General features: G+C 37.2%; 1 protein-coding gene across 4 annotated transcripts in view; it reads left to right on the top strand.

Moving 5' to 3' along the window:
* Positions 1–13384, top strand: part of LOC145685847 (TNF receptor-associated factor 4-like) — a 122101-nt gene that overhangs the window by 79501 nt on the left and 29216 nt on the right. The window contains exon 1 of one of the 4 annotated variants that reach the window (XM_081758469.1): positions 6734–6944. The exons of the other annotated variants lie outside the window; for them this stretch is intronic. The gene's annotated coding sequence lies outside the window, so the exon portion shown is untranslated. Of the gene's footprint in view, positions 1–6733; positions 6945–13384 lie in introns of those variants that run through there. 4 annotated transcript variants of the gene reach the window in all.

Below are 13384 nucleotides of genomic sequence, written 5' to 3'. Positions count from 1 at the left end.
CAACATAGTATTTTATATTTTAATTGTTTTACTAGAAGGTATTGAATGTAGATTTACTTTCGTATATTTATTATATTTAACAACGATTCTGGCTAAACAGATGAGAAACTATTTAGACCCCTATACAGTATGTACTGGCGCTGGCAACACGCTGAGCGGGAAAGAGTCTATTTTCTTACTGAATGTGGAGTGCGCAGTGTTAAGTTTGCTATGTATGTGTTCTTGAAATTAAGTTAAATATGGAGAGGTCTATAAAATCTGGATATTTTATTTCACATGGAAAAACTGAGAAACACTTGAGGAGTACCTGCAGCGAAACTGATAAGGTGCATGTTGTTGCTGAGGAAAATATTCATTCGGACACTGTTGATAAGGAAGAAGCTAAGGAAGTTGCTAGCACCTCACAACAAAACATTCATGTGAATGACTTGTTTTTAGAGGTCCAAAGAAACTGTAGAGATTTTTGATTTACAAAACCACGCATCTAGAGAAGTAATAACTGCCCGTCGCGAGTGCTTAAAACGTATAGTGGCGATTGTGATCCATTTAGTTCGACAGGGATTGGCTTTACGAGGCAAAGATGAAGATGACAACAGTTTAAATAAAGAGAATTTCTAGCAAATATTCGAGTTGTTACGACGTTGGCCTTTTTTTTTTTTAAAGAATATGCAGCGCCAGGGAATATCACTTATTTGTCCCTAGAAATTCAAAGTGAAGATATCTTATGCTGCGGAGAGGAAATCATCAATGTCATTGTAAGTGAACTGAATGCCGCTGGAAAGTTAGTGTTATAGCTGATGAAACACGAGATATTAGTGTTTCTGAAAAACTTAGTGTTTGCGTGAGATATCCGAAAAATTCGAAAACGGTAGAGCACTTTTTGAAATTTGAGATAAATGCTGAATACATATCGAAAACAATTATCGAAACTTTGGCTTCTGTAGGTGTTAATAAGGACTCAAAATGCATTGGGCAAGCTTACGATGAGGCGAGCGTTATGAGAGGCCACATAGGTGGTGTGAAAAAGTTATTTCGGAAGTCTCATCCCGTCGCACTGTATATCCATTGCTATGTGCACCTTTTTGATTTATTGCAGACTTTACATAATTATTTCTCTCTGTAAAAGCTTATAGACGATAAAGCAAGCTCAGACAGTGTTAGGTTTGGAGCAATCCAGTATATCTGGCCTTTCAGACATTCGTTGGTCTTCACATACCGGTATTTGTTCACTGAATGCTGTGAAAAAGAATTATGGAGCTATAATATCTGCATTAGAGGGTAAGGATGCTAAGAAGACTACTGAAGTTGATTGTATTGTGAACAAAGTGAAATCATTCGCAACTGTTTCATGCTTGATTCTTTTTAGTAAGATTGTGGGAATTATTGGTGGCCTGAATAATTTTCTACAAGGAGAAGATATTATCCTAGCAGACACCCAGCTACCTATTTCTTCGGTTATTGGAGCCATAAAAGAACTTAGAACAGAAGAAAATTCATTGGGTCTCTACACTGAAGCATTGGAGTTTGACACACAAAATGGTGTAGAATGTTTTAATCAACCAAAGAGCAGAGAAAAGCGAGATAATAGTATTATGAAAGGTTTTCTGGTTTCCGTTAGTATTCCGAAGAGATACACTATCGAGTAGTATTTCACTATCCAAAAGTACATGTTTCAAAATCCTAAGGTACTCACGAAACAACTTGTATAGGGGGAGTTTGGCAACTTTCATATAATTTGAAGTACTCACCAACTACCTATATAAAAATTGTTGTGGAAGTACCGGTGGATTGTGAAACTTGGATATTTGGATGGGGCACATACTAGTTCCTAAGTGAAGTCTTGACCCGACTACGGTAGGTTGTAATCGTTATTTACGTCGTGGTTCGGAATAACTTTTTATTTCTCATATTTTCCCCTTTTTCTTAGTTATGTTTCCCAGTTACGCCATGACGTAAACGATCACTTCCCATGCCTACAGTTTCACTTACGATGACTGGGAACATGGTAAATGAAAATGCAAGCAACGTAAGGTTTGTTGTTAAGCTACACGTATAAAGAAAATTAAATATTAAGCATGTAACAAATGATAAAGTCACTTTTCGATAAAAGAAATATAATGTTACTATAAGAGCACAAATACTACATGCTTTTATATTTCCAATATGTTCATTATTAACAATTTAATACTATCGATACGATGGTGGCTTGACTTTAATAATAAACGACGTGGTGGCATAAAATGTTAATAAACTCACGTGTTTCTTCGGCTAGCCTGTCGATGTTGCTCCCTCGTTGTCCCGTGTTCGAGGATGTGCGCTGGTTCTGGAGTTAAAGTCCCAAGGTTAACTTCCCACTACTGTTTCTTCAGTGATGGTTCCAAATAGATGTGATGATGGTGAGTCCTGTTCCCTAAGGTAGTTATCGACCATCAGACAATTTCACTCATGTAAATATTATATCAGACAATTTCACTCATATAACTATTGCATCGGACAATTTCACTCATGTGAATATTACTGTACGAAAATACGAACTACCACTGTCATATTCAGAAAACTTCGTTTATTCTGGCTTAACACTGAGCGCGTCGACAGAATATTTATACGTATACACCTTTTTAGTAGTATTATAGTTGTAGGCAGCTGAAGCGCTGCTCTTAGAAAAAAAGAAGGCGCGCCGTGCGCGAGTAAGTGTCGACGAGTCTTCCGTCGATCGTACGCCGAGCAACTGCCCTCTTTGTCCAGTCAGCTATTGTGTGTAAGTTCTTGGTGCTAGAGCGCCCCGATGATGACGTATGATGACAAGTTTACACTCTTTGGCTGAAGAAGTGCGGACATTTTAAATAATCAAATCAGCGTTGAGCAATGACAAGAAGTAAAGTGTTTTTGCGACTTTCCCGATTTTCCGGAGTTAGAGAACGTTCACAAAGAGAGTCGTTGTTTCTGCGTCGTATGTCCGTATATGGTTACGAAATCTAACAGAAGTCTACTAACACAGACGAACAGACATTCCAAAGAGATGACAAAGAGTTTCTAGAACATTTGGGTTTATACGAGGGTTGGTTAATAAAGTTCAGAATAAATCTATTTTCTCAATGTTTCTTTTAAATCGCAAAAAATGAGCTGTAGGGCGGTGACAAGGTCCCATAGTTTCGGAGCTATGGTCATTGAAAGTTTTTTAATGTTTTCTGGTGCCTATAATTCCGAAAGGAAGCATTTGCGCACCAGGTTGGTCTATACTTTTTGTCCTATCTTGGCGTCAGGAATTACCTCCCAAACATTGTCGGTATTGTTTTGAAACACACGATATTATATATATATATATATAATTACATTTGCAAATATGGTCCCCCCAAACTCAGAACTCTGGCTACGTCCCTGATTTTAAGTGCTATTTTGTAATTTAAATAATTGGTTATATAACGCATAACATTTTCACTTACGTAATTCTACATTTATTTCTTTTCAAAATTGACCAAAAGTATATTTTCTTTCGCTTGTCTTTGATATGAATTATCTTGCAATGGTGTTTAAATCTAAGTCTGGTCGCTACACATATGCAACAACAGCAGATGAGCCAATCTTTCCTGCGTCATGGACGTCCTCAAATATGTCTTTAGATGACGCAAATAGCCGAATGATCTTTCGCAAATGCTCAAGAAGCTGGCATAGTGAGAACGGAAGTCCCTAGATGAACAACTTGGTCGAGAAGGCTGCGAACAGTTGGGGTTTGAGCACTAATAGTTTTTAATATTCTGGTGGTCGCAACTCAGCCGTCATCAACTCAGTCGTCATCAAAGTAGGTGGAAGCAGCCTGAGCTGAGCTCATAATCTATCCAGGTTAAAATCCGACGCGTGAACTCCCAATTCCTGCTTCAAATAATCTCTTGAGAGAGGCCCACCAGCACATATAGTTCCTTCACAAAGTATCTTCTAGAGTTTTATGGGTTGTTTTAGGCCTGGTTGATTGAAGTGACGCTGCACTTCATTCAACAAATAGTCAATGATTTCTAAGTACATTTTTGGAAGATCTGATACAGGTTCTAGGGTAGGTGCTATAGAAGGATTATCAATCTGCTCCAACCTAATTGGTGTTCTGTTTGATCTTGATGAAGTGGGCAATTTCAAGTTTAGTCTGTCTGCATTTTCCTTTGCTTCCTTATAGATGTTTTCAAATGCACTGTCCGTTCGTAGGTTTCTCAGAGTATCCTCTAGATTGAATTGCTGCTGCTCTTTTAGCTCCAGAAGCAGAAGCTTCAGAATTTTGAAACAGTTTCGCCAGTTGTCCGCAAGGTACAAAAGCACGTATACTGACTATCAGAAAAAATATCATTGCGAATTTGTTCATTCTTTTCAAATACCCTTTTAGAATTACTTTTTGATCATCATTTGGACCACTTGTATTACTGATGATTCTTTTCCAACGTGATTTGAATTCGTTTGTAGTAGATTGAAATCTGATTAGAGATTTTCGCCTAACACACCAGCAAGTAGGACAAAGAGGCAGCAAATGTTTAGGATTACTTTCTTTGATACGAGAGGGTTCAAGAACAATGTCGGCGTATGTTGTCTATCGTTTTGCAGAACCCAGATTGATGTTTCAAACGTCTTTCACTATGGCCCGTATGTCATAGAAAGATTCGCATTTTCGTGCTACTTCCTGCAATGGAAGATCTAATGCATGATTATTGCAATGAATGTATACAGCTTTCGGATGTTGAGTCGAAATTATCTTCTGCACACCATTCACTCGTTCTGACATAATAGCTGCACCATAATGACAATATTCGCGTATATTTTCTGAATTCAGGTTAAGTTTCGTTAGAATATCTTTGATCGTGAATTCTGTTTGTGCCATGTGGGGTGATCATTCCCAAAAATATTTTGTTGGGTTTGATGAATCAGAGTCAATACAGCGCATAGAGAGACAAGAGATAACTGTTCTTTCTTTGAAATATCAGTCGTGGAGTCGGCTATGATTGCATAAAATGGAGACTCTTTAACTTCTGCTACCAAGTCTCTCTATATTGCATGCCCCATAATCTTCAAAATTTCATTATTTCAATCAGCACTAAGCCAGTTATCCCGTCGATTAATCCATTGATTGAGAACAGGCACATCCATTTTTCTTTCATCCAGGAGCGACATCAAATTATCCGTACTATGCAAATGTCCACTGATTGCTTGACCACTGCGAGCTAAATATCTAAGACTACTAGTTATTATAAGCAGTAACTGTCTTCCTTATTTTTCTTTACGAACTTGGTCCGAAAGGAGAGCTGAAACAGGTATTCTGTTTCTGCACTCATATCTTAACCCTTTCACTACCACTGGGACATATGTGTCCCACGATACATTCTCGGAGGACCCGTGGCGATTTACAGCATGTTATTGCTATGAATCGATGCTTTACTAGTAAAGAGAAGCCTGCTAATGGTTCACAGAATTGTTATGAACATTATCAAATAGACAGTAGTGGAAATGAACGTGAACAATGAAAGGGAGGAACAATGTACTAGTGATAAAGCAGTGGTTGCATGCACTGTCATTCGGGAAAGGATGCCGAAATGTAAAATATTTGTAATCATAAATACGATCCATTTTTTTTTTTTTTACAATATACGTATCATAATTGAAAATACCAGATGATCATTCATGTCACTACCACTGGGACATATAGGTCCCACGTAATAATATCATTGGGATACATAATGTCCCACCCTTCCTACGTCGCAAAACGAAACGGCGGAAAATGTTATATACTGTATATATATAGGCCCTATATATATGTTTGAAAACAAAGTAGCCATATATTGATGTTTCTCACTCCGAAAAAAATGGTAGTGAAAGGGTTAAATGAACGGAATGACAATGGAATTCGCATTTTTCATATCCTCTGAATTATTAATCCTATCTTATACATTTTTACTCCTCACTATAAAAGTTACTGCACTCTGCATGGAGCCGCGGGGGCTCAGTGGTACAGCGTTCACCTCTGGTACTTGGGGTCCCGGGTTCGATCCTAGCCCCCGCCAAGTGAACTTTGTGGTGGACAAACACCGTGTGCATGGGTTTTTCCCGGGTTCTCCCGTTTCCCCCACTTTCTTCATTCCACCATTTTCATTCATCACTAATCATCCCCGTCTCCTTTAGCCTAACCTGCATAACCGAGGGACGTAAAACTCAAAGATTTCATTTCATTTTTTGCACTCTACATATTGTTTGTTAGAACATTAACTTTATGGAAAATGTATTTAGGCCCTAAATGTCCTGTTACACATTTAAACTGTTATATTTTTTAAACTTTAAAATCTCGCTTTACGACTCGTTTCATATTGCAGACTTACGATTACTTAAACAACAATTTTTAAAGAATTTACAGTGTTTTGAGAATGTACACCAATGGAAATAAAGAGATTTTTCAATTCTTTTTCCTAATTCTTTCTGTCTAACATGGGGGCAGAAAAAGCGCCCGGTCCCTTGTTTCAAAGAGAAAGATGAATCTGGAATAGATAATTTTTTCACATTACCATAAAAAGCAAAATTTAGTTCTTATAATCAGTGTTGTGTGATGTTTTTACAACCTGAAAGTGAGGTGGCAAAACGAGTGTCTTGCCCCCTCTGAAAATTTCAGGAGGGGCAACTGCCCCCTTGCCCCTCCGGTTCCGGCGCCCCTGGGTATGACATACCACCGCCTACCGTCTCACTTCGACCACTGGTCCGGAGGATAAAACGTTCCATACTTTTCTCGCGTATGGTTTTCACAGTTAGTAAGTTTGGCAACGCTGCTTACTGTGTAGCTATGTGGAAAATTGAGAGAGAGAGAGTTGCTTCTTGGTTGAAGTCCTTGAAACATTTCAGAGATAACGTATGTATTTTGTGGACGACACGTGATAATTGAGCGATATCTGACAATTTGTGATGAGATTTGTTAAGACTAACAGGTGAGTAAATATAATTATCTTTGTAATGATAGATAGTCATTAACACTTTGAGGTTGAACTAGCATTCTTGTCGTGTTGTTACAAAGTGTTGACTCCCGAAGACATAGTTCCCGGGGTTCCACACCCAGTTGAGGAAAGAAAATAATATAGCAGTATAAACTTAGACTCTTCGGTTTACTTTTCAGGAAACGTTATCACCTTTGTGCTAAACGATCAGATTCAATTAAATGCAGTGTCAAGTTAATCTTCCCTTAAAAAAAAAAAGAAAAAAAAACATACATAGAAAGAAAGTACTTTAGTTTGTGAAAGTGAGTGGAAGTGTACGGTTGTTAGATTCCCAAACTGTGTTATAGATAATTATGTTGGAGGGCTTGTAGAACGGGGGCCGCGGTGGCTCAGTAATAGGCTTTTACCTCTAGCGCATGGGGTCCCTGGTCCAATTCCAGCTTGCGCAAAGTGAGCTGTATGCAGAGCCGGATTTCCCAATAGGCCCGGTAGGCCCGGGCCTATGGGCGCAAGCTCCCAGGGGGCGCACGGCCGAGAGAAAATTTTTTTTAAAAATCTAGAACTAAAAATAAATAGCCATAACTTAATATATTTTTTTAATTGATTTAAAAAATCAGGCTAATAAAGCATTCTGATTTTAAAGATAATTGGAACAAATAATTTTTTATACTAGTACAATTTACTATTTGTACATACAAAATATCTAGTTTTACTTTAAAAAACAGTTTTTGTGTCGCGTTATCAAAATACTTCATGTAAGCTGTGTTTCTGAGATTAGAACTATTTTATAACATATTACAGAGTTTTTTTTTATTATTCATTTGCCCAAATGGCTAAATTGAACAAAACCAAAGTTATTCACCAATCTTTTGTTAATACATTAACGGTATTTTGTTAAGCCCAGAACCAAGTAAATTCCTCAAAAAACTTGCAATGATAAAATTGCATCGTGGAGTGGTGTTTAAGCAATTAACATATAGGCCTGATATAATATTTTAATAAAGGGTTTTAGGAAAGTAACTTAACACAACATGACTTATCGGTAACTAGCAGCGTTCACCCCGCTTCGCTGCGGTCACCCCGGAACGCAATAAACTTTGTTACTTAGATAATTTTTACTTTTTCGCTTTCAAGTGATATGATAAAAACCATAGAAGATTGCAGTAAATGTTAACATTATATCGCCTGTCATTTATGTTAACCCGCCCCGCTTCGCTGCGGTCACCCCCGAACGCAATAAACTTTGTTACTTAGATAATTTTTACTTTTTCGCTTTCAAGTGATATGATAAAAACCATTATAACGCCTGTCATTTATGTTAACCCGCCGAGTGACACGGTCATGCGGGTTGCATATAAATACGTTTATTTTTATACCTATGATGAACTAACAAAGGATTTGTACGTAATGGACACCTGAATGGTCAATTATCTCAAGACACTGGTAATTGAAAATTAAAGTGATATGATAAAAACCATCTAGGGTCCAAATCCTAATAACCCCCCAAAAATAAAAGAAATTGGTTCAGCCGTATTAGCGTGATGAGCGGACAAAGGATTTGTACGTTCTCTTTTATATATATAGATATTCTACCAAAATAGGAAGTGATCCAATTTATTATTACTTCCGGTTTCAATATTTATTTCTATAAAACAAATACATTAAGAGATGTCAAGATGTAATTTTTTGCAATGCCATGAATACAAGTATGTCCCATCTTTTCCATAAACCTTCTCTTTAACCCTTTAAGACCCAGGTCATTTTTGGCGTTCTACATTTTCAATTAGTGACTTTTTGTTCTAAAACTCTTTGACCGATTGATATGGTTAAGGCCTTGCTTTTTAGAAGAAGGATGTGGTTATTTTTTGGTGTAAGTTGCATCGCAGTGTTGTCAATGAGAGGGAAATGTAGGGGTGAAAATTTACAAAAAATTCCCAAACGTAATTTCAAGATTTTTTGTATGTGGCACCACTGTTCCACATTGGTCCAAGTCACTTTGGTATGCTTACATGGTACAGTGAAAACCTGAAGACGCTGGCTGCCATACAAAGAGAGAAAGAAAAATTCTCTCATTATACACACTAAATCTACACTTTTTTCGCCTCAGAAGCGAAAATCAACAGTTATGCAGGTGTTGCTATTTCTCTAATTGCCCTATTGAAACTTCCTCTGGTGCGTTCAGTTGGTCAAAGACAAGGCTTTGAGATACTGATACGTTTGTTCCAATGTGGACAACAAGAGGAAAATTATAGAAGGAAAAGTTGGATATTTTCCAAATTTTTCACCTAAAATCAGGAATAAAAATTTTCTGTGGCTGGAAACACTGTTACCAGACAAGCGCAAACTATCTTAAAATAAACTTTGGTACACCACTAGCCAAGGGCGCCCATCAGGGGGGCAAGGTGGGGCGCTTGCCCCCCCCCCCTGTAGAGGAAATTGTAGTTCGAAAGATCGAAAACCCAATAGTTTTTTTTTTTTTTTTTTAGAATAGTTATAGCAAAATTTGAGACTACATTTGAAATGTCGCTTATACTTGCCCCTCCCCTTGGAAATCACAACATGGGCGCCCTTGCCACTAATAAATCTTAGAAGTATCATAACTACATCTAATAAACTGAGAATGTCATTTAAAAAAAAATCTCATTCTACCTAAAAAATCACAATTATCTTTCCACTTAGAGAACAAGGTGTAAACCTCTAATGTACTTCCCCTAATTATCCTATTGAAACTTTCTACGGTTCGTTGTGTAGGGCAAAGACGAGGGTTTCAGATACTGGTACGTTTGCCCCGATGTAGCCAACATTACGGAAATGTAGCAACAACAAGAGGGAAAAAAGGGATATTTAAAATTTCGCCCAAAATAGGAAATTGAAATTTTCTTTGGCTGGAAACTGCTTCCAGACAGACACAAAGTATCTTAAAATAAACTTTGGTATACTTAATACTTACACAATAGATGAAAAATTTAAGAAAATAAAATAAGAAACAATAATTTAAAAACATAAAATAAAATATCTTAGGAATATATATATTGGGGGGTCCAAGCAATGAATAAATATATCATCATCGTATTCAATAGTTTTCAATTAACTGCTTGATGAAGGTCCCCTCCCCCCAAATCTCGATCAGCTACTCCGCTGTAAAATTCACACTGCATTGATCTTCACTTGTCAGGTCAGTGTTGCCAGAGTGTTGGTTGAAGCTTCAGTGCTCTATTCAACTCCAGTGTGAAAACCGCCTTTTCTATCGAATAAGAAGGCTGTAGGGATTGCCACGAGCGACTTGGAGCGAGTTTTCTTTGAAACTCGACTCAACTCGAAACAGACATATTTAAGCTCGACTCGAGAACTCGGCTCGAAAAATTTCCTCCAACTCGACTCGAATTCAAATCGAGTTTCGAGTCGAGTCGAGCCAGAACGAGCCAAATGGAGCTAAATTTTATGTAGTTTCAAGTGCTCTCTTCAACTATTCTACATAGACAGTGGAATTATTATCAATGATACTACTGTTACTACAACTTATTATTATTATTATTATTATTATTATTATTATTATTATTATTATTATTATTATTATTATTATTATTATTATTATTATTATTATTATAACACCGTGTATAAACATGAAAGATTGGTGGTTTCTATCTCAATACTAAAAACTAATTGACTGCCGACCTCGGTATTCGTGAAGTCTAGGAGGCATGGCCATCGTTCACCAGGGTTTGCCCAAGTGGGCCCAGACCGAAAAAACCCGGTATTTTTTTTTCGGGTTGGACCCACCTGAAAAAAAAAACACTTTAAAAACCACCTGAGTTTTTGACCTATTTGTTAGTAGGCCTATATTATTGGTACAACTAAGGTGATCACATTGTAAGTGATTTTTGTCAGATTTTAGACTTTCCTTGGGCGAATTAGAGGCTTTCACGTTAAGATATACAACAACATTCAACATAAGACCTTTATAAAACTCTGAATGCGCTAAATGAGTTAAAAAAAACTTAGCTTGAGATAGTTATAGAACAAATTAATGTGTGGATTATGCTTATAGCCTTTTGAAGTAAAACAAGCAATTTTGTACTTTAGAAAATATTTTCCGTGAATAGTGTGCTCGTCGACTCAGCGACACCGAGGGACGTTATCACTCATACGTTTGACGGGTATAAGGTCATAGGTGCCGGTACTAATAGTACATATGTAAATTATAGTATATTGTAGTACATTAGTAAAACTATTAGTATTATTTCTTACTTTTGATGTAAAACACAGGTTTTTTCAATTAAAATTTGGTTGAACCATAACAGTTCAGTCATTTGTTGCTACTCTTCAAATAAGCATTCTGTAGAATCAACACCAGCAATAGCATAGAAATTCTTGTCAAATTTAAGAAGGTTAATGCTCGGGGTTACGAAGACTATGTAACGCTTACTATTTCAAGTGCTGAGTTCAAATGTCCGTACTAGTGGAAGTTTTGATGTATACGCCGTGAAAGAAGTGCTCGAGAAATTCCCGAATTAAACGCAGAAGAATCGGAAATGAATATTTCAATAATAAAATTATTTATTTTACGCTTAAGCCTGGCATACGTCCCGTAAATAAACGGAACAGTCCTGTTTTTGGGCCAGAGTGTCCCGCGTCCCCGTAAACTTAGTCGAGAAAGGGAAATGTCCCGTATTTTAACTCTGTTCAATTTCTGCTATCAATATCAGCTTATTCGAAAAGTGAAAAACAAAAAATTCTGACATTGGCTGGGAATCCTGTAATTAGTGAATGTACAGTACGCTGTTGCATGTAACAGTTTCGAGGAAGTTATTACACCACCCTGTTCGACTTGATAGCAAGCGAAATTTGGAATGCTACTTTTTCCATTGAACTTGATGGAAACTCGGATACTCTCCGGATAAAAAAAAAAAAAAAATGGCTTTGAGTGTTTCTTCATTTACAAACACGGGGGAAGATGGCTGACCTTTTCTCCAGCAACACATTAGGTAAGTTAACGAGAATTATAATATTTTTCAGCGGCTAGGGGCTCAGAATTGTGCTCTGGTCCAGGTCTTAGAAAAATGTAAATCTGGTCCTGACAATTTCACACGACACAGGGAGAAAAATCAGCTTTTCATCAGATTAAACTGACGAACGTAATTTTGGCAAATAAATTCATGTAAATAAATATTGCTAAACGCGCGAAGAATATTGAAGGTAGATTGTATCATTGATTTAAATAATTTGCATATTGTTTTCTGTAATGCATTTTTATAGCACATCTTAAGTTTTTAGGCATCTTTAGTCTATACAATTAATTGCAGGGTACGAACAGAAAAAAACAGCTGCTGCTTAGTGAACTTTCGCCTATTATATTCTTGAAAAAAAAATAAATAAATAAAAATGAAATCTTTTACTTTTAGTCTCACGGTTATGCCTGCTATGCTCAAGGTGACGGTGATGATGAGAAATGAATGAAATGACGGAATGAAGGAAGTGGGAGGAAACGTGAGAATCCCGAGAAAACCCACGCACAAGGTGTTTGTCCACCACAAAGCTCACTTGGCGCGAGCTGGGATCGAACTAGGGACCCCATGCACCAGAGGTGAACGCTCTACCACTGAGCCACAGCGGCCTATTATACTTTTGTTCATAACCAGACTATAGTTCAATTCATTGTGTTGGAAAGTTAAGGTGGGGTGGTGGTGTCTGAGGTGTCCCGTATTCTCATGGAGAAAATATGACAAGTTTATTTACGCTGGAAGATGTTAATTTCATATAAGACATTTTGATACATTTATTTATTTCATACAACATGAATTGTATCTTTGTTTTAAATTAATAGACCCCTTTTGTATTCATATTTGGCGAATGTCAGTCAGGCTTCTGGATGACTTGATCTACATTTGTTCGTTTGTTTGCCGAGCTCCTTCATGGCTAAGCGGTTAGTGTACGCGTCTTCGGCGTGGGTGACCCGGGTTTGCTTCCCGGAGGGAGATCATGTGGTTCGAATTCCACTTTAATCAATAGGTCCTGTGTAATATAGCCTCGCTGCTAAAAGGGACGTTAAACACAAAATCAACTCAACTCGTTTGCCTCTACCACACACACTACAGGGTACAACTTTCGGCCTTTTAAGTTAAAATTTTCACAGTACAAGAAGAGACAATCTAAATTTCCTGTATAGATTTTGGCGGCATACCAACGAAAAATATCAAAATGGCGGCCATTTTTTTCAAAACAGCGAGTATCTACGCTACGAAGCGCAATTTTCAGTCTTTTAAGTTGAAATTTTGACGGTGGAAGCACAAGATATGCTAAATTTGCTGTATAGATTTTCTCGGCGATCGAATGTAAAATTTCAAAATGGTCATTTTTTCAAAATAGCAATGAGTAGAAAATTGTTGCAAGTTGTGACAATCTTGAAACATAAATCACATTTTAACATTTTTATC

This window comes from Thermobia domestica, chromosome 5 (assembly GCF_964235325.1).
Source record: "Thermobia domestica chromosome 5, izTheDome1.hap1.1, whole genome shotgun sequence".
NCBI lineage: Eukaryota > Metazoa > Arthropoda > Insecta > Zygentoma > Lepismatidae > Thermobia > Thermobia domestica.
This window is presented reverse-complemented; position numbering and strand designations above follow the sequence as displayed.